This window comes from Notamacropus eugenii, chromosome 1, assembly GCF_028372415.1.
Source record: "Notamacropus eugenii isolate mMacEug1 chromosome 1, mMacEug1.pri_v2, whole genome shotgun sequence".
Classification (NCBI taxonomy): Eukaryota; Metazoa; Chordata; class Mammalia; order Diprotodontia; family Macropodidae; genus Notamacropus; species Notamacropus eugenii.
In genome coordinates this window covers 204999902-205022468 of record NC_092872.1, presented here as the reverse complement: position 1 = coordinate 205022468, position 22567 = coordinate 204999902, and the positions used below count along the sequence as shown (strand labels likewise).

Below are 22567 nucleotides of genomic sequence, written 5' to 3'. Positions count from 1 at the left end.
ACAGACGTGCTGAAATTATCTACAAAGAATGACCACGAAAAATTATACTCAAATTACAGTGATATTTACAGTCATTAAAAACATTCTCTAATTATTGCTTTTAGAATGATAAGTTGCATACTAAATTATGAAGTACTATCACTGAAAAATAATTATAGATAGGACATTGTCTTAACAATGTAAAAAGCTATGCAAACACACTTAACAAACATATTCAAAATGCTGTCAAATATATAGATGTATGTATATGTAATACATACCCATATAATAGTCTTTTTTTTTTCTCTATACCTTGAGACTGCAATAACTTCAGTGTTCCTTATTTGAATTGGAATTAAACTGTGAGGGGACTCATCTGTGATGTCAGGAAAGTTTTGCAGCACTAGATTCAATGTATAAACAATTTGCTACAGGCATCCTGACTTGTCAAGTCATAAATGTACATATGCATATGCATGTATGTAGGTATATACACATATATGAATCACTTCTTTCAATTCCTGAAAGTCTTAAGGATCTATTGGTTCAACTATTTCTTATTTGACCTTTACAGGTAACAGAGATAGTAGGTGACTGTGAGGCAACTTCATAAGGGATGGGTCTGATTACTATTAAAACTTGTGCTGAGATTAGTCCATTTTCCAAAGACATTTTCAGGTTGTCTCCTTCCATCTTTTTTTTTTGAGCAAAGCCAGGATTTCCTTCTGTGGTCAGAGGTCATAATGTTACAATCTTCTGTGTCTTTTACTTGGTCTGCATTTTCATTGGTGTTAAACTCTTCTATTTCTTCATTGATTCAGATCGGGTCCTCCATGACCACTCCAGAAGTTGGATCTAGGGAGCAAAAAGCATTTAGTTGAACCTCAAGTCTACAGAGATTGATGTAATTCTTATGGTACTGAGTACACTTGTATGGCTTCTTCAGGGTATGTAGGTGCTTGTGGAGTTTCAGGTGCACAAACGGGGTAAACTCAGCTGGTCATAGCTTATACTGGTATGGTTTCTTTCCAGAATGAAGTCACAGGAGGGTCTTAAGAATCCTGGTACCTCTGAATCACTTGTGACAAAATTGGCATTCCTGAGATTTTTCTTCAGTATGCACTCAGTAGTGCTTCTGCAGGTGAGAAAGTGGAGTGACACCCTTATTGGAAGGTTTACATCTGAATCTTCACTCTTCACTGTGCACTTTGAGGTAGACCTTCAGGTTTGAGAGCCATTCAGAAGTCTTGGAACAAATGATGTACTCAACCTTTCTATTCTGTTTCTTCAGTGGAAATGGAATTCTTTTGTAACCAGTCATGTTTTTCTTACTTTTAATGAGATTCATGGCTCCTTCACTGCTGTTGGCTGCCAACATCTCTGAGGCAGCTTTAGGTTGTATCATGCATTAGGATGTGGCAGCTATCCTAACAGTTGTGGGCTCACTCATTGGGCTACATGTCTTGTCTTTCGTGCTGGTGTCTGTGATGGTGAGAGAAAAGGCACTGTGCCGTGCCAGTACAAGAACATCTCTGAGGGGTTCTGGTTGTAGCAATCACCAGGATCCTTCTGAGATCAATGAATTTGGAAGAGTAGCTGCGTTGAACATGGTATGAAGCAAGTTGCCTCCTCCACTAGGTATGTTAATGTATATTTGCTGAAAAGATTGTTTTATGGAGAACTCACACAGGGCAGGTATCCATATGGTGGTCAGAAGAAGCCATACAAGGACACTCTCAGAATCTCACTTAATAACTTTAGAATTGATTGTGTGACATGGGAGACTCTGGCCCAGGACCACCCAGCATGCCATGCCCTCACCAGAGAAGGTCCTGTGCTTTATAAGCAAAGCAGGATTAAAATCTCTCAGAAGAAACTCAAGGTGCACAAAGTTAGAGATTCCACCCCAAATGTTCACACATTGGGCAGTTGTGCCCAACCTGTGGTAGAGCATTCTGAGCTTGTATTGGTCTGATCAGCCAGTCGGACACACTGAAACTTGACTCTAACATAGCGATGTCATTTTGGTCCTCTTTGAGAATGAAGGAAAACAACTAACCCACCAGCTACCATAGACTGGATATAACCTTGGGAAAAGATTAAAATTATTGATGTCCTTTATATTGTTAACAATACTTAGGCTGCTACAACTCCTACTATACAGAGGTAAAAGTAACTTGGGCTAATGAGCACTAGAAGAGGGGAGGAAAGCTGAAGAAAGATGACTAAGTGGTATATAGTCAGGGTAAGATCCCAATCTTTCTGCACCATAATGTGTATTCAAGTAAGGGTAAAATTCTCAGTACTCTTGAGAAATGAGAGCCAAAGGTGAAACTGTGTCCCCCATGAGGGCTGGAGCTTTATAAGTTTTGTTCTGGACTGTTTATTGCTGAGGGACTAGAAGAGGTGGATGATGGGATGGGGGAGTGAGTAATATATGTGAGTCTCTCCATCCTGTAAGTCAGAGAAGCTTTCAACCAGTCTTCTGCATTGGGAACTTGGGTTGGGTAGATAATCCAAAGCATATAGGCTTTTCAAGGCTACTACCATTTTTTCTCAAGTCATCCATGTCCTTTTCTGGAGTGATGAGTGAAATGTTACATGGAAGAAGCACTTTCCTTATGAATGGCTGGAATCATTTTTCAGAATTTCTTTCACACTGTGATCTCTCTTTGGGACACTTTTTGGGCAAAGCTCATTTTTTTCTCATTACTTTGTTGTTTTGGACTGATTTGTGTTTGAGTAAGGTTCATCCTTATCAGCTCTTTCTTGGCAAACAAATATGTACAAAGCAAGCTTCTAGAGGATAAATAGGAACAGAGGAAAGATACTAGAATTAAGAGTGGTTAGGGAAGTCTTCCTGTAGAATGTAGGATTAAAGGAAGCCTTAAAGGAAGCCAGGAAGACTAGTAACAAGGAAAGAAGAGGAAGAGTATTCCATCCACAGGGGACAGCCAGAGAAAATGCCAAGAATTGAGAGATTGAATGTCTTATTTGTGAAATAACGCGGAGGCCAATGCCACTAGATCTAGGACTACATGTCGCAAGGTGTAAGAAGCCTGGAAAGGTAGAAGGAGGCTAGGTTATGAAAGACTTTGTTAAACAGAGTATTTTGTATTTGATTCTATGGAGTAGGAAGATGGGGTTGTGACATAAGTGGAATTGTGCTTTAGGAAAACCACTTTAGTAGTTGAGTGGAGGATGGATTAGAGTGGAGAGAGACTTGAGGTAGGCAAACCCACCAGCAGCTATAGCAGTAGTCTAAGCACAAGAGGATGATAGCCTGAACTAGGCTGGGGGCAGTGTCAGAAGAGAAGTATTAGAGAGATGTTGTCAAGGGAAAATTGACAGGCGTTGGCAACAGATTGGATGTGGGGGGTGAGAGATAATGAGGATTCCCAGATGATGGCCAGGTTGTGAACCTGAGGGAATAGGAAGATGGTCTTGTCCTTTACAATAACATTAATGGAGAAGTTAGGAGAGGGTGAGAATTAAGTAGGGAAGAAAAGCTTGATTTTCTATGTGTTGAGTTTTAGATGTCTATTAGACATCCAGTTCATGATGTCTGAAAGACAGTTGGAAATGTGAGATAGGAAGTCAGCAGAGAGTCTGGGGCAGGATAGCTAGATCAGAGAATCATTGGCATAGAGATAGTAATTAAATCCATGGGAACTGATGAGATCACCAAATGAAGGAGTAATTGAAGGATAAGAGGACCTAGGACAGCACATTAAGGAACAATTTCTCCCTCATTTTCTGTCCCCTAAACGTGACACCAAGCACTCACTTAATGACTTTGCTTGTAGTGTTCCCCATGCCTGGAATGCTTTTTCCTGTGCCATTTCACCTGCTTAATTCCTGCCCACCCTTCAAAAGGCCAAATCAAATCCTAGCACCTTTGTGAAGTATTGCCTGCTTCTTCCCCACCAGCTCTGAACCCTTTGAATCTCACGAAGCACTTTGTGTTATAATCACTGGAGTGGACAAACCTCTGGACTTTGAGTTCTGATGCTGTTTTCTCCTACTTGTGCAACCTTAAGCAAGTGGCTGAGCCTCTCTGGGGCTCCTTTTCTGCCTCCATAACTTTCCAGGTCCTGTTCCTGGAGACGCTAGGATCAAACAATCAATCAATAAGCATTTATTATATTATTACCCTTTGTTGTTATTATTACGGTTTTCCAGGCACTATAGAGTATTGGAAATAAAAGTATAATGAATGAAACAATCCCTTCTCACAAGGATCTTGCATTCTAATTAATGGGGGAAGGCAGTAAGGGTAATATATGCATTTAATATATGTCCTTAAATACACAGAAGAATATATCTCAACTAAGTTCTATTTCACTCACCAACCAAGGAGTCATTTCTAATTACCAACAATCAATCTGTACTAGTTGTTTCTGATAAAGAAATGCCATGTCCTTGAGATCACATACAGTCCAGTGGGGATCACAGTGGAAAAGAAGGTAGGATCAAGGAGATTTAATTATCAAAACAAGTTTCCTGAACCCTGCTTCTAAGCTTTTATACTTAGAGGACCAGTGTAGGAGAGGAGGCATGAAAGCCTGGTATACACTGTGCATTGGAAACAAGAGTCACCAACTGACTGAGCTGAAGATGGCCAAGGAGCAATGACAGTTTCTGGTAAGCAATGTCTGATGACTTTTTTTTACACATATGCACAAATATAATAAAGGAAATTAGATCCTAATTAAAGACTGAGAGGGTCCCAGTTAGGATTTTGTTGTGAAAAAATGTTATATTAAGTACAACCTCATGTTCTGATCACAACTGTCAATGTATTCATGCATGTATATGTATGTGGCCATATGATGGTCATCATAATTTGTGGAACTCAATCGTGTTTTAAAAGATCACATACTTCAGATCAGCCTTTGAAGCAGTCAATTACTGGTAATATGAGTAAAAATTTCCATTGTATTAAGGTCTACTGCAATTATTAGCATCAATGCACTTCTACAAATATCTGAGGATACACACACACATGCACTATATATACAAACATATGTGCATATGCCTATATGTGGGTATGTGCATTATATATAACACAAATATGTATATTTATATGCACATATGATTCAGTCTGGATCCCTGTTTCAAACTCTGAAATCCTCAGATACTTGTGAATGTCAATTGCCTAGATACTGATAATTTCAGAAGACCTTAGTGCAGTGGAAATTCTCACTCATAGTACCAGCAATTTGCTTCTTTGAAGGCTATCTGAAATGTGTGATATTTTAAGCATGGTTTGATGCCAAGAATCATGATGATGATGTCATTAGAAGATTGTTTGAAGGAAGAGAAGAATTGAGCAGGACAATTATTCAAAAGGTTACTGTGTGGAAGAGGAATGTGACTTTCCTGCTTGGTGACAGAGCATGGAACCAGGAGCAATTAGTGGAAGGGAAAGAGACAGTGACTTAGATGGAATACGAGGAAGAGATTCTCAATGAGCAGAGTCATTCCAAAGGGGGCTACCTCAACACTTAGCAGATTTTCCATCACTGCAGACCCTCAAGTGGAAGTCAAAGGACCATGTAACAGTGATGTAATAAAGGGTATGCATTCTTAGATGGCTGCCCAACTCTATGATGCTAGTAATATTTCCTTCTAAATAATCTCATGATCATTTGCATTCTACAATTACCTTGAAACAAGAGTCTGAACACCCTACTCTCAATTGCTTGTGGACTTTTGTCATGTATTACTTTTAGAACCTTGTATTACCAAATGTCACAACTTCATTACTTTCTTGCCCCATTTCCACGTACACAAAGATATGGTTAGAAATAATTGGAGAGTTCTAGAATTCAGATGCATTCTCTAAGGAAAAATGACTCATTTTTGTACCAGATAGCTTTAAAAGGAGAAAATCAATTGCCTTCAAGCTACTGATGTGTAATGAAATTAGATTTCTCTTGAACATGATCATTATTCTAGATATGTGATTGCTTTAATAGGATAATTGGCTACTCCTGGACTGAGGTAAAATTGGCAATAAATAACATGTGCACCTGCATTTTAAAATAGAAGTCAAATATAACACCAAAGTCGTTCACTCTGAATGCATTAGTTTCATTTCTAGTACTGAAATGACATCACCAAGAATAGAAAGAGCTCTTTAGAGTAAGGGACCTAGTCACATAACTACCTGAAAGCATCTTTATGGTATATAGCTCAACGTACACAAGATTAGAGGGCAGCTAGGTGGCTGGGATAGATAGAGTGATGGGCCTGGCATTAGGAAGACTCCTCCTCTTGACTTCAAATCTGGGCTCTGATACTTAATAGTTGTGAACCTAGGCAAATCACTTAACCCTTTTTGCCTCAGTTTCCTTATCTGTAAAGGGAGCTGGAGAAGGAAATGGCAAACCACTCCAGGATCTTTCCCAATAAATACAAAATGGGGTCAGAAAGAGACAAACACAACTAAACAACAACAGTAACAAACACAAAATTAGAAATCAAGATTCTAAACTCAACTGTGACACTTTCTATATATGTGACTTTGGGAAGTCACTAAACCACTCTGATTTTCAGTTTCTACCAATATAAAATAAGGTCTAGGTGATTTTGGAGATCCCTTCCACATCTAATGATGCTATAAATATGGGATGGCAAGTTTGCCTTCTATTTATTTGGGAATAATACTGTCTTGAAGATGGCCAGTCCCAAATACCCATTGTCACTAAACATCACTTTAATCATGGCACTCCTCTGCCCAAAAATGCTTATTTGCTCCCCATTTTTCATTGTCTTCAGGGTAAAATTTCAACTCTTTGGTCTGGTATTATTTACTATAGTATAGTCAATCAATTAGTAATTGTCTAAGTGCCTAATACATGCCTGACATTATGCTGAGGGGCATTAGGGATACAAAGTTAGGAGGGGAACAGTCTCAGTTCTCTAGGAAATGCATTTTATTCGGAGAAACCACATATCATAGGCATCCACACATATACACACATATGTACCCAATCCATATATGTATAAATGAATATGTAGAAACACAGATGCACACATGTATATATACATATATACACACCCATATGTGGCTCCAACCTACTTCTTCAACCTTTTCTTCTACTGCTCTTCTGCAAAGCAAAATATTTCAACCCAACTTAATTTTTTGTTATCTACCAAATCCTTCCCGTCCTTTCCTACCTCCATATTTTAGCTGATGCTGTCCCCTCCACCTGAAATGATATCCTTCTTTCCCTTCTAAGCTAGTTCTCCTTCAAAACTCAGGTCAAATATTTCTTTTCCCAGAAGCTCTTGAGTCATGCTTTCTCTGCAATGTTACATTGTATCAATGTCCAGTGCTACACAACTCTGCCACTGCCACAGCCAAATGGTGACCAAGATGGATCAAGGTAGCGTTTTGAATGCTGTATCTGGAGATTTTTGGAAGATCAAGGTAGTTATCATGAACTGAGAGATTCCCAAAACTGCAATGGCATTTAAAAGATATTGCTATATATTGACAATCATATGTGTATACACACACACAAGTGTGTGTGTGTGTGTGTGTGTGTGTGATGCTAGTCTCTCCTTTCTATATGAATTAGAAAGAGAACTGGATTTCAGGTCAGAAGACCTTGATTTGAATGGGAGTTCTTCAACTTCCTACTGTCGTAATCCTGAGTCACTTTATTTCTCAGAAAACTTAACTGTTTTCAGTTTCTCCCTTTATAAAATAGTTTGAGCTAAGATTCTTTCTAGTTCTAAAATTCTGTGTTTCTGTGATTCTCTCCAACAAGAATTCAAGCTCTATGAGAATAGGGATCACATTATAGTTCTTTATAACCTTCACAACACCTGGAGCCATTCAATACACATAAAATGTGCTTCAGAAGCAAGTATTGACTGATTGTTAAACACTGTATACTCCGAGGGACCAAGTTAGATTTTATTTTAGCGAACTGAAATGTGGTTATATTGAAACCTCTTTGAACTATGTAGTCCCTTCTATATATATATCTTTTCCTTATAAAGAGATTCTCCTTATAATGGTGTTTGCTGTAACAAGACTAGACAGCTTTTACATGAATTTGTGCATGGGGTTAGCTGGACATCCTAAGTGTTAAGAGGAACATCATGCTCCCAAGTGGGTCTATGGGTCTATAAGTCGCAAACTGTCCAATGACCCAGTTCAAGTTCCACTGTGCACCTGACCAGCCATGTGGACTTCAGCATGTAATCCAACTTCTTTAGGATGAGATTTCACCATTTGTACAATAAGTGAGTTGAGAGATGACTTCAAAGGTAGATCCCTTTTGACTCTAACAATCCATAATTTTGTGAGATTCTATGAACAATTCTAAATAAAGCTTGAGGATTTGTAAGAGCTGTTCCTGGAGGGAAAGGATCTAGTTTATTTTTAATCTTTTTCATGCTCTAGGCTGCTTTTCCCCCCAGAATAGCAACCAATCTGGAGGAAGGCTTTAGGCACAGTTACCACCCAAACATCCCCCAAGATTCTTGGGGATCCACAATAGAAGCCCACCCCAAACCCTGCAGGGTAGGTAGCAAAGGCTTCCTGGGTGTGGTAGACCAGAAAGTGGAATATTTTCCGAATTGCACTTGGAGACCCAGATTTCTGACCAATTGCACTGAATGAGGCCTTTTGTTGGATGATGTAGTATTATTTCTGGAGAACTGAGAAAGGGATAACGGGCCATTGTCAATGTAGAATTAAGAAGACCTGAGTCCTAACTCTAACACACAGTAGCTATACGAAAGTGGATGAGTCACTTGATCTCTTTTTACCTCCATTTTTCATCTATAAAATGGGGAGATTGATCTTAAATCTATATTCCAGGATTATTTTTGAAATGTCTTATAAACCTTAAAGGTATATGCATGATTTTTTTAAAGTTTTCTTGTTGTTGCTGCCATGGTTGTTGTTTTAAACACTGAAATTACAGCTGAAAATCTGGGTTGAAGTCCTACCTTCAACATTTGTTAGCAATGTGATCTTGGCCTGTTTATCTGATTTTTCTTAGTGTCAGTTTACTTACCGTAAAATGAGGACAATACCTGCCTTGCCTACATGACATCTCTTGAAGAAAGTAGTTAACGAAGCATTATATAAATATGGCTAATTATTATTGGTCAAAGGAGAAAAAAATGGAAGAAGGGCAGGATTTAGAAGGTCCCTGCTCATTGTTGGTACTCGGGAAACCTGAACAAAGATAATAAGTTTCTTTGGAACCCGGGCTGGGGATTAGCTGGATATTTGCTAAAGTGATCAAAGAGGAGGAACAGAAATGTTGAGATCTAATTTTCAGGTAAAATTGCTATTTGCATCTTCTTGAAAACAGAATGCCTAACTAGAGGTTAGTCCAAAACATAAGCATGGTTTCCTTTGATTACAAATTGTCTGAGTTCAGTTTCATTTAAAATTTTCTTTAGGCTTAGACACCATCTGCTCCACTGTTTTCTTTTTCTTACTGTCAGAGTCACAAGCATGTAATTATCCTACTCCTACTCATTTTTTCTTGTTCTCTTTCTCTTTGGGTTTTATTTCTATGAGGGTTACTGTCTTTAGTTTGCTTTCAAACCAACAATTATGAGGAGACACCTAATGAGACCAGAGTGATGTTCTGCGCCATGCCTCCATTTGGGGTTTGGGGAAATGGAATAAACAAGGACATATGTCAAACAATGTAACCTTTACATTACTCGGGAGGAAAAGTTGCTACAAGTAGACATTCAACATCCAGGCAATTAATATCTGACTGGTAACTTAAATTTTGGACACTTTTTCTTCATTTTGTTGTCCTATATGTGAGAGTGGATAGTGTTAGGATATAAAACCATCTCATCTTGACATGCTCAACAGTCTATGAAATTCTTTCATGTTTGTCTCAAGTTTTTAGTTATAAATGTACAGGTCCATGATATTAATGAAGATGATAACTCATATTTAAAGAGCACTTTATAATTCCAAAAGTGATTTCCTCAAAATAACTCAAAAAAGATGGTAATGCAAGTAATATGCTGCCCATTTTATTTCATCACTTTTAAAAGATCTGATTTCACTCATGTGAATAATCTCTCCATTGAAGTGTATTGAAATTCATCCACAGATAAGTAGATTATTTAACAATTTTTAAGCCTTACCCCGCCAAAAAAATATCACTACCTTCTGAAAATTACTCTGCACAGTCTTAGCCAGGTCAGTTCTTAGGTGATAGTCCCTCAATGGACAGATTCTCAAGATACCAACTTGGTAGGACTTAATATAGTCTCTGACAACGCATGGTAACTGACAACTCAGGATAACTCTTGTGACAATGAAACACTGGAGGAGGAATCTCCATTTTACAGTAAAGGAAAGTGAGGCTTCAGAAGACGGTAACTTACCTAAAACCACTTATTCATTAAGTGAAACTGAAACAGCGGCTTCTGACTCCAATGCCAGTGCTGTTTCTATCCTATGGGACTTCCCCAAAACCTTAGTGCAGATACACTGAGGTTTGTAGAAAACTATCACCCTGGCCTTCATGCTAAAGAGATCCAGAGATACTATGCAGAGCTCCCCAGAAAAGTGGTATTTTTCTCTCTCATAGGAGTTACAGAAAATTATTTTGTGCTTCTCTCCCCAAGTGTCTCATATGTAATCATTGTAATTTTGAAAATTATAAATGACATGGTTGGTAATGAATATTATGAATATGTATCCTCCTGGAACTGTGTAATGTCTAGAAGTGCAGGGGAGAGGGGTTTTCACATAAAAATCTAATCTAAAGGAGTGTAGAAATTTAGGAGAATGTCATTAAACAGAGATTCTAATTCCATATCCCCTTCTTATCCTTAAATATCTTTGATTAGTGTTACCATTCCCTCAAAGTATTATGCTGTCTTTTACCTTCCTTTCACAGTCCATTGCTTAATCAATAAACCAGCATTCAGTTAGCACCCACTAAGTGTTTGGCACTGTGCTAGGCACTAAGATATGAAGACAGAAAAGAAACAGTTCTGGTCTTCAAAGAATTTCTATGTTCTCTGGGGAACCAATATGCACATATGTAAATGTAACCTTAGTTTAAAAAGCAATGACTGCACTGGCCTCTGTCTCTCAGAACACAGATAGCTACATCTCCACCTTCAGGGAGGGAGTTCAAGATTCAACAGTTTCTATATGGATTGGTCTCACCAAATTCATCAACTTCAGCACTGGGAGTTTCCTTAACTAATGGAATGCTAAGTTCAGTCCAAGTAGTGCTTCTCTAACATGAGTGCCTCCAGTTCAATGTAAATCCCAAATATAAACCACTAGCTAGGAAATTGAAATGTCAACAAAAATACAATCTTTTGAGTATCTCATGGGCATAGGTTTTATACATATAATGACGGTGACCATAAAAACAAACTATAGGACATTGAAGAGTTTAAAGAGTCTATGAGGCAGTGGTGTATAAGAGAATGAATACTGGACTAGGGGGTAGGAAACTTGGGAAAGAATCCCGACTCTGACACTTATTCTCTATCAGGCTTACACAAGTTAGTTAACCTAGTTGAACTTCAATAGTCTTCTATTTCAAGCTGGGCTAAGATATTATGTACCTCAGAGGGTGGTTATGAGAAGAGCAATTGATAGTTAAAATTTGTGTGTGTGTATGTAGTTACACTTAATATGACTATGTATTTTATAACTTCATATAGATATATTATAAAATATATCACTATATATACATATATATAAAATATATATGTATATATATATAAAACTTAGTCTCAAATCCCACAAAGAGAGGAAAGAGTGAGAGGACTATAATAATAATAATAATAATAATTCATACAATTTTGTGTGTTAATACATAAAATTATGAACTTATCTACATACAAAGAAATACACATGCAATTACATAAACTATCATTATAATATTTCTTTCATTCTTTCATCATTTTTATGGGGTTTAAGTCAAAATCTTCTTAGGATAAGTCTCTATTCTGCCAAATTCCTTTATATTGAGAGTTTACACACTATTCCAAAGATGAATAAAATAGCTACTTTTGTGGTCGAATAACAGTAGTAAGATATGAGCTTATCCTCTCTAAGCATCCTTAATACAAAGACAGGACAACAGGGATGATATATAACTCATCCTATTACCATATGATTTTTTGCACTTAATATTATTGCATTTTTACCAATGTAAAGGTAGTTTTAAACATTCATTTAAGATTTTGAGTTCCAAGTTTTTTCTCCCTCTCTCTCCTCCCTTCCCCCTTCCCAAGAACTAAGCAATCTGATATAGGCTTTATGTGTGCAATCATGTTAAACATATTTCCACATTATAAAAGAAGAATCAAAACAAAAGGGAAAAACCATGAGAAAGAAAAAAGAGGGAAAATACTGTGCTTCAATCTGCATTCAGATTCCATAGTTCTTTCTCTGGACATGGATTGCATTTTCCATCACGAATCTTTTCAGATGGTCTTGGATCATTGTATTGTGGAGAAGAGCTAAGTCTATCATGGTTGATCATCATGCAATATTGCTGTTACTCTGTATAATGTCCTCCTGGTTCTGTTCACTTCACTCAGCATCAGTTCATATAAGTCTTCCTAGGTTTTTTCTGAAATCATCCTGCTTATCATTTCTTCTAGGACAATAATATTCCATTACAATCGTATACCACAACTTGTTTACCCTTTCCTAAATTGAAGGGTATCCCTTTGATTTCCAAAACTTAGTCACCACTAAAAAGAGCTGTTATAAATATTTTTGTATAAATAGGTCTTTTTCCCCCTTTTTTTGGATGTCTTTGGGATATAGACCTAGCAGTGGTATTGCTGGATTAAAGAGTATGCAGTTTATAGCCCTTTGGGCATAGTTCTGAATTGTTCTCCAGAATGGTTGAATCACTTCACAACTTCCCCAACAATGTGTTAGTCTTCCAATTTTCCCACATCTTCTCAGTATTTATCATTTTCCCTTTCTTCTATATTAGCCAATCTGATAGTTGTGAGGTAGTACCTCAGAGTTGTTTTAATTTGCATTTCTCTAATCAATAGTGATTTAGAGCATTTTTTATATAACTATAGACATTTAATTTCTTCATCTAAAAACTGTCTGTTCATATCTTTGACCATTTATCAACTGGGAAATGACTTATATTCTTATAAATTTGACTCAGTTCTCTATATATTTAAAAATGAGGTCTTTATCAGAAACACCAGCAGTAAAAATTGTTTCCCAGCTTTGTACTTTACTTCTCATCTTAATTGTATCGATTTATTGGTGCAAAACCTTTTTAATTTAATATAATCAAAATTATTTATTTTGTATTTCATAATGTTCTCTATCTCTTGTTTGGTCAGAAAATCTTCCCTTTTCCACAAATGTGAACAGATTTCTTGCTCTCCTAATTTGCTTATAGTTTCACTTTTTACATCTAAATCATGTTCCCATTTCAATTTTATTTTGCTGTAGGGTGTGACATGTTGGTCTATGTCTAGTATCTGCCATACTATTTTCCAATTGTTCTTAGCAATTTTTATCAGTGTATCATTATACACTGATAAAAGATGGAGACTTTAGGTTTATCAAATAATAGATTGCTATAGTCACTGATTACTGTGTCTTGTGTACTTGACCTATTCCACTGATCCACCACTCTATTTCTTAGTCAGTACCAAATAGTTTTCATGATTGCCACTTAACAATATAGTTTCTGATCTTGTACAGCTAGGCCACCTGCCTTTGAATTTTTTTCATTAATTTCCTTGATATTCTCTTGACCTTTGGTTCTTCCAGATGAATTTGGTTCTTATTTTTTCTAGCTCTATAAAATAGTTTTTGGTAGTTTGATTGGTATTACATTTTCATTTTTATTATATTACCTTGACCCTACCCATGGGAAATTGGTATTTTTCCAACTATTTAGATCCGACTTTATTTGTGTGAAAAGTGTTTGGTAATTGTGTTCACATAATACCTGGAATTTACTTGGCAAATAGGCTCCCTAATATCTTATATAGTTTATAGTTATTTCAAATGGAATTTCTCTGTCTATCTCTTGTTGCTGTGCTTTTTTGGTAATATATGGAAATACCAATTATTATGTAGTTTTATTTTATATTTTGCAACTTTACCAAGGTTGTTAATTGGTTCAAGCAGGTTTTTTAGTTGATTCTCTAAGTATGCCATCATATTATATGAAAAGAATGATAGTTTTGTTTTCTTGTTGGTGAATTCCTTCTATTTTTTTCTTCTCTCATTGCTAACGCTAACATTTCTAGTATAATAATAAATAATAGTGGTGATAATAAGCATCCTTATTTCACCTCTGATCTTATTGGGAAAGCTTCTAGCTTATGTCGATTACATATAATGCTTGTTGATGGTTTTAGATAAATATTGCTTGACATTTTAAGAAAAACTCTGTTTATTCTTATCCCCTTCAGTGTTTTTAATAGGAATGGGTGCTGTATTTTATCAAAAGCTTTTTTTGCATCTTTTGAGATAACAGTATGATTTCTGTTAATTTTGTTTTTGATATGGTCAATTATGCTGATAGTTTTCCTAATATTGAACCAGCCCTGCATTCCTGGTACAAATTCCAGCTGGCCACAGTGTGTTATTCCACTGATAAACTGCTATAATCTCTTTGCTAATTTTTTGTTCAAAAATTTTTCCATCAGTATTCATTAGGGAAATTGGTCTATAACGTCCTCTGTTTTGGCACTTTCTGGATTGATATCAGCTCATATTTGTGTCATAAAAGGAACTTGATAGAACTCTTTTCTCACCTATTTTTCTAAATTGTTTATATAACATTAGAATTATTTTTTTTAATGTTTGCTAGAATTCACTTATAAATCCATCCACCCCTGGAGATTTTTTCTTAAGGAGTTCATTGATGGCTTGTTCAATATTTTTTTCCTGAAATTGTATTATTTGATTATTTTATTTCCTATTCTATTAATCTGGGCTGTTTACATTTTTGTAAATATTCATCCATTTTGCTTAGACTGTCAGATTTATTGGCATGGAATTGTGAAAAAATAGCTCCTAATCATTTCTTTAATTTCTTCTTCATTGGTGGTGAATTCACCCATTTCATTTTTGATACTGGTAATTTGGTTTTCTTTTTTTAAAAAAAATCAAATTACCAAAGGTTTATCTGGTTATTTTTTTTTTCAGAAAACCAACTCTTAGTTTTATTTATTAGTTCAGTAGTTTTCTTACTTTAAATTTTATTTATCTCTCCTTTGGTTTTCAGAATTTCTAATTTGGTGTTTAATTGGGGATTTTAAATTTATTCTTTTTCCAGCTTCTTTAGTTGCAAGCCCAATGCATTGATTTCCTCTTTATTTTATTCATGTACACATTTAGAGATATAAAATTTCCCCTAAGAACTGGTTTGACTGCATGCCATAAATTTTGATGTGTTTTCTAATTATGGCCATTCTCTTTGAAGGAATTATTGATTGTTTCTATGATTTGTCATTTGACCCACTCATTCCTTCAAATCAGATTATTTGGTTTCCAATAAATTTTTAGTCTATCTTTCCCTTGGCCCTTTATTACATGCAATTTTTATTTCATCATGATCTGAAAAGGATGTGTTTAATGTTTCTTCCTTTCTGCATTTGATTGTAGGCTTTTATTCCCTAACACATCATCAGTTTTTGAGTAGGTACCATGTACTGCTGAGAAAAAAAAAAATATTTCTTTCTGTCCCCATTCAAATTTCTCCAGGGTTCTAGCATATCTAACTTTTCTAAACTTCCATTCACCTCCTTAACTTCTTTCTTATTTATTTTGTAGTTAGATTTATCTAGTTTTGATAGGGGGAGGTTGAGGTCCCCTGCTAGTATAGTTTTGCTGTCTATTTCTTCCTGTAACTCACTTAACTTATCTAAGAATTTGAATGCTATATCACTTGGTGCATATATATGTTTAGTATTGGTATTACTTCATTGTCTATGGTACCTTTTAATGAAATGTAGTTTCCTTCTTTATCTCTTTTAATTAGATCTATTTTTTTCTTTTGCTTTGTCTGAGATCAGGATTGCTACCCATGCCTTTTTTTTTTTTACTTCAGCTGAAGCATAATAAATTCTGGCCCACTTTTGCCCTTTACTCTGTGTGTATCTCATTGCTTCAAATGTGTTCCTTGTAAGCAACATATTGTAGGATTCTGGTTTTTAATCCACTCTGCTATGTATTTCTGTTTTATAGGAGAGTTCATCCCATTTACATTCATAATTATGAGTACTGTGTATTTCCCTGCATCCTATTTTCCCCTGTTTATACTTTTCCTTCTCCTTTTACCCTGTCCCTTCTCACTAGTGTTTTACTTCTGATCATCACCTCCCCCAATATGATCTCCCTTCTATCCATGCCCCCCCTCCTTGTTTTTCTTTCCTCTTTCCCCTCCTACTTCCCTGTAAGGTAACATAAAGTTCTATACCTAACTGAATGTACATGTTATTTTCCTCTTTGAGCCAAATCTGATGTGAGTAAGGTTCATATAATGCTTACCATCTCCCTTCTTTCCCTCCGCTGTAATAGATCTTTTGTGCCTCACCATGTGATGTAATTTACCCCATTGTGCCTGCCACTTTCTTCTCTCAGTACAATCTTTTTTTATCTCTTAATTTTTTTATATCATCACATCTAAGTCAATTTATGCCCATACCCTCTTTCTATGTATATCACTTCTAAACGTCATAATAAAGATACAGTCCTTAAGAGTTACAAGTATCATCTTTTTGTGTAAGGATGTAAACAGTTTAATATTATTGAATAGCTTGTTTTGTTTTATTTTCCCTTCCTGTTTACCTTTTTATGCTTGTCTTGAGTCTTGCATTTGAAGATCAAATTTTCTGTTCAGTTCTGGTCTTTTCATTAGGAAAATTTGAAAGTCCCCTACTACATTGAATATCCATTTTTTACCCAGAAAGATCATGTTCAATTTCATTGGGCAGTTGATTCATGGTTGTAATCCAGGTCCCTTTGCCTTCTAGAATATCATATTCTATAGACCATGAATTATTATCAGTACTTAATGTACATAGGTACATCTGCACACATGCATATGCACACACATATCTAAAATGGCATAACATCTAAATAAGCTAAATGTACTACAAGGGAAATAGGTGTTTAAAACTATAATAGTGGAATAGCTCAATGTATTCCTTTCAGAATAGGAGAAATCTAACCAAGAAATAAATAAGAAAGAATGTAAGTACATGAAGAGCATTTTAGAAAATTTAGGTATGATAGAACTGTAACATATTGAATGGTAATGGAAAGGAACATACACATTCTGTTATGGATTATGCTTTTATAAAAAAAAATTGGCTATTAGGACATAAAAGCCTCATAAATACATGAAGAAAAGCAAAATTAATTATATAATTCATTGATCACAATACAATTTAAAAAAGCCATTGAGAAAAGTATTAAAAAATCAACTGGACACTGAATAAATTAATCTTAAAGAAAAAAAGTAGTTAAATACATTAAAAATTATGACAACAATGAGATAACATATAAAAAAGTGGAGTAGGCAGCCAAAGTAGTCTTTAGGAAAATTTATGTTTTTAAACATAAACATCAACAAAAAAGATTAAATCAATGAATTGGTATGGAACTAGAAAACACTCTAGAATAGTAAGAAATTAAATTCCACAATTAAAATCAAGTTAAAAATCCTGAAAATCAAGGACAATATTAATAAAATGTAAAATAAAAATCTATTCATTTAAAAATAGAAATTGAAGCTGTTTTTTAATTGATAATCCATTAGCTATTTTTTTAAAAGGGCAAAACCCTATTACTAGCAAGAAAATGAAAAAGAAAATTTCTTAACAAATGAAAAAAAGATATTATTAGAAATTATTTTGCCAAATTGTAGGCCAATTAAACCAACAACTAAAATGAAATTGATGAATATTGACAAAACACATTACATTCCCGGATTAACAAAAGAAGAAACCAAAAATTTAAATAGCATCTCATAAAAATTAAACAAGCTATAAATGAAATGCCAGAGAAAAAGCCCCAGTACTAGATGGATTTACAAGCAAATTTTATCAGTCAAAAATTAATTAATTCCAATGTTACATAAACTTTAAAAATAGGAATAAGAATCCTACCAAATTCCTTCTATAATATAAATATAGACTTGATTCTTAAGCCATATCAAGTCAAAACCTAAAGAGAATCCATAATTTCCCTATTTGACATTTCTGCAAAAAAATTAAATAAAATATTAGAAAAGAAAGTATATAAACATCTAAAAATACACTATGACCAGTTTGGATTTATACCAATAAGTAAGATTGGTTCAACATTAGAAAAACTATTAATGTAATTGACCCTTTTAATAAAAAGGACAAAATTCTTGTAACTAAATTACACACAGGGGAATAATTTTTTGACAGATATAACACTTATTTTATTAAAAAACATTAGAATGCATAGTTATAAATGGATCTTTCACTAACATGATGAGTAATATATATATATTTTTTAAAAGTTTGCACTATATGTAATCGTGATAAACTAAAGTTCTTACAATAAAATCTAAGATAAAGCAAGTTCACTATCACCACTATTATTTGCTGTTCTCCAAATGATAGCTATTATATGACAAGAAAAAGAAATTGAGGGAATAAACATAAACAAAGTAGAAACCAAATTGTCACTATTTGCAGATGATATGATATACTTAGAGAACCTTAGAGTTAACTAAAAAATAAATAAATAAACGAAATATAACTCTAGCAAAGTTGCACAAGACAAAATAAATCCATGGGAATTATCCACACATCTGCAAATTGAGATACAGTAGGAAAAAATGAAAGAGAAATCATATTTAAAATAAAAAATATTTGGGAATCTATCTACTGAGATATGTACAAAAGCTTTATGAATACTATTACAAAATTCCATTTATAATAACAAAAGTGGAGCTAAACAATTGGAAAAATATAGTCGAAACCAAAATAATTAAAATGACAATATCACCTAAATTAATTTATGTATTCAGTGCTATAGAACTAGTTGAATATTAATAAAATTCATCTGAATGGACAAAAAAATCAACAAATTCAAGGGAAATAATGGGAAAAAGTGGAGAAAAATGATTTGGAATATGATCAGATCTTAAACTATACACCAAAGCAGTAAACATTAAAATGATTTGGTACTGGTTTAAAAATAAATGATCAATGGAAGAAATTATGTACGCAACTTACCAAAGCAAATGAATCCAAATACTTCAGCTACTGGAGTAAGGACTCACTATTTGACAAAGATTCCTGGAAAAACTGAAAAGCTCCTTTGCAAAAATTAGGGACAGACCAGCATATCGTACTATACACTGAGATAAGCTTCCAATGGACACATGACCTAGGTATAGAAGATGACTTCACAGGCAAATTAGATAAGAGGAAGAAATTACCTTTGGGATCTACAGACAGGGGAAGAGTTTGTGGCCAAAAAAAAGAAGGGGGGGATTATGAGGATCACAGAAGATAAAATAAATAATTTTGATTACATGGAGTGTCACTTGCTCTGCTGTCTCTTTGTCAAGCTGATCATCATGGAAGATGGGAATGGAACAGCCGATGTAACCTAAGGACACTAGATGATATGCCTGGGAAGAACTAAGCCACCCAACTCTAAACTCCTCATGAATATATGCCCTCTTCTGCACCCTGGGCATTTTCCTCCCTGTCAACACCTGGATACCTATTGCTTTGAAAACTACAATCAATATACTTATTGTTCTATCCACCATCTTTGTCATTATGATTCCCTAGACCAAAACTCCCTTCTCTGGCCACCATTTCCTTATATAAGTTTTCTGAGCGATTAAGATTGAAGAGACTGCCTCTATTCTGTATTTGTATCCCAGGCCTTAGCACTGTGGTTGGCATACAGTAGGCACTTAAATGTTTTTTTCATTCATTAATTCGTAAAAAGGTTTTGCATACTTGTTAGCTGTAAATTTTATATCAACAGTTACATATCATGGATGTTGTTTCAGAAAACTGTTCAAAAGTGTTAAATCAAGAAGAAAAGGCAGAATTTAAAAACCATAAAACATATTCTGTGAATAGTTTTTTTGTATAACGCCCCTCAGAGAGAGACAGAGAAAGAGAAAAAAGAATGAAATACAGAGAGACGGAGGCAAGGACAAAGGCAAAGGCAGAGACAGAGAGTGAGCTTCAATATTTTCCCTGTTGTATCATTCACAATGCTAGGTTCCCATGTTAAAACTACTGCTTTTTTCCTGGAGAGCACTGTGTATAGTAATGTAAACTCATTTTCTTGGGAAGCTTCCCTCTTTTCTATTAGCAGAACATGAAGAAAGACTTGTTTGTTATGAGATAATTGAATTTGATTCCTTTCCCTTAATTCTGGCTGTTATTGGCATCTCAACCAAGGCAAGTTGACTATGACATAAACAACCTAAGAATAAACAGCCAGAAACCTTGTGTTCTAAAAGAAGCTCTTTTGCCAGCTATGGTGAACCGTGCCTTTAAGAATGATTCACTGGTTTAAGGAAAATCACATGTCTTTCTCCTAATCCTAATTTCTTCTCTCCACCATCCAATCTTTACTTAGTTAAGATTGATACACTGCCCACTTCCTACAGGACTGAGGAAACTCTTTGGTACAAAATGTAGCCTTAAAAGCAAAACAGGGCAGAGATTATCTGAAAGAAACAGAAAGAGTAGATATTACCAGGCACCTGAGAGAAGTCATTACCATTACAGGGTAATTTGTCTATGAGCTCTCTGTCAGAAGAAGCAAAAATAAAATATTTAGTGTCACCTGGGATTTATTTTATGATAGGAGAAATTTATTTTGCAAGAGAGATAATGTTTTACTTTTTTTTCTGGGACTAACCTAAAAGGTAAATTTATCTATGTAGAAGGGACAGTAAGTAGTGAGTTAACATAACAGGCAATATTTTTAACCACACTTTTCCAGGGCATAAAGTGACACTATATAAATGGAAAATTCTCAAAATAACTCTGTATAAAGGCAGAGGGCATAATGCCAAATGGTAACTTTAGGAGGCTTTGAAAATTGTTCGCATTTCTAAAGCAAGGCAGACTTCACAAAGCTCTCTCATTACAATAACCCTGTGAGTGGGGTAATGCAAGTTTCCTTATTTTGCAGGTAAGGAAAATGAGGCTGGAGAAATGAAATGACTTTTGTCCATGGTCACCCAGAGAATATGTATCAAAGCTGACACTGGATTCCAGAGTCTTTGGATTCCATGTCCAAGGCTTTCTTCTCATTTCATATGTACTCCTGTGCTACTTTTCTATCTCTTTGTATGATTCTAGAATAGAATCTGGAGGATTCATTGTTGGAATGTGGGGAGTAAAGTCGATACTCACTGCAAGTAAAGAAGAAACCATTAGGTTGAAGAGGTAAGCACCAATCATTTATCTGCATGTTGTACCAACAGTTACATGGGTGGTACCAAAATGAATCTTTGCTCACCTCTTGAAGGAATGGTTCATACTCCTCATTTGTAACTTGTGCTTTACTCTCAAGTTTGGCATCACTTTTTTCATATACATTAAACATATACTCATCAAAATGCATATACAGGGGCGGTTAGGTGGTGCAGTGGATAGAGCACCAGTGCAGGAGTCAGGAGGACCTGAGTTCAAATGTCACCTCAGACACTTGACACTCACTAGCTGTGTGACCTTGGGCAAGTCACTTGCCCAATTGCCTCATCCCGGGTTATCTCCAGTCATCCTGATGAGTATCTGGTCACTGGATTCAGATGGCTCTGGGGGAGAAGTGAGGCTGGTGACCTGCACAGCCCTCCCTCACTCAAAACAAAGTCAAGTGCAAGTCATGTCATTATTTCTCTGATAGCATGGTCTTCTTTGGCAACAAAGGACGAACACACACACACATAGATATACAATACACTTATACATATATGTATATTATATAATTTATAATATTTTGCTTGTGACATATACACTGTATTTCAATTGATATATTTTGTTTTATACCTCTTCCCCAAACACCTTCTTCACAGTTTCTCCATTATATTTAAAATATAACAGCTTATATAATATTCTGTAGTTGTAGTTCACCTCACCTATACCACCATAAAGAGAGTGTAGGTTGACATCTGCTGAGGTATCCATTGGTTGTTGAATTTGATGTGAATTATTCTGCCTTCACTTGCATTTTTGTAGTCATATGTATACTGCCATCATGGTTCTGCTCTCCTCCCTCTGATTCGGTTCATACAAATCATTGCATGTTTCTCTGAGTTCTTCATTTTCATTGTTACTTCTGGTAAGGTTCAATAATCCAGCGTGTCCCAAAAGTCTTAGTCTAGTTTTAGACTCTGCTAGCTGAAATCTGTATTAAAAATCTGGAGAGAACCTGGATTATGTAGCTTTGGGGGACTCAAGGGTCTTAAGTCTGCTTGCTAACCTACAAGAATTCATAATATAGAACTGAGAAAAGCTTGGAAAGATGCTTTTATTTCTCCAAGGGCCTATTGTCACCACTTTACATGTCAGCAGAGTTTGGGCAAAACAAGCA

General features: G+C 35.3%; 1 pseudogene; it reads right to left on the bottom strand.

Annotated features, from left to right (window-relative positions):
• Positions 1-509: 509 nt before the first annotated feature.
• Positions 510-3795, bottom strand: LOC140511160 (PR domain zinc finger protein 1 pseudogene; annotated as a pseudogene).
• Between the last annotated feature and the right edge of the window lie 18772 nt (positions 3796-22567).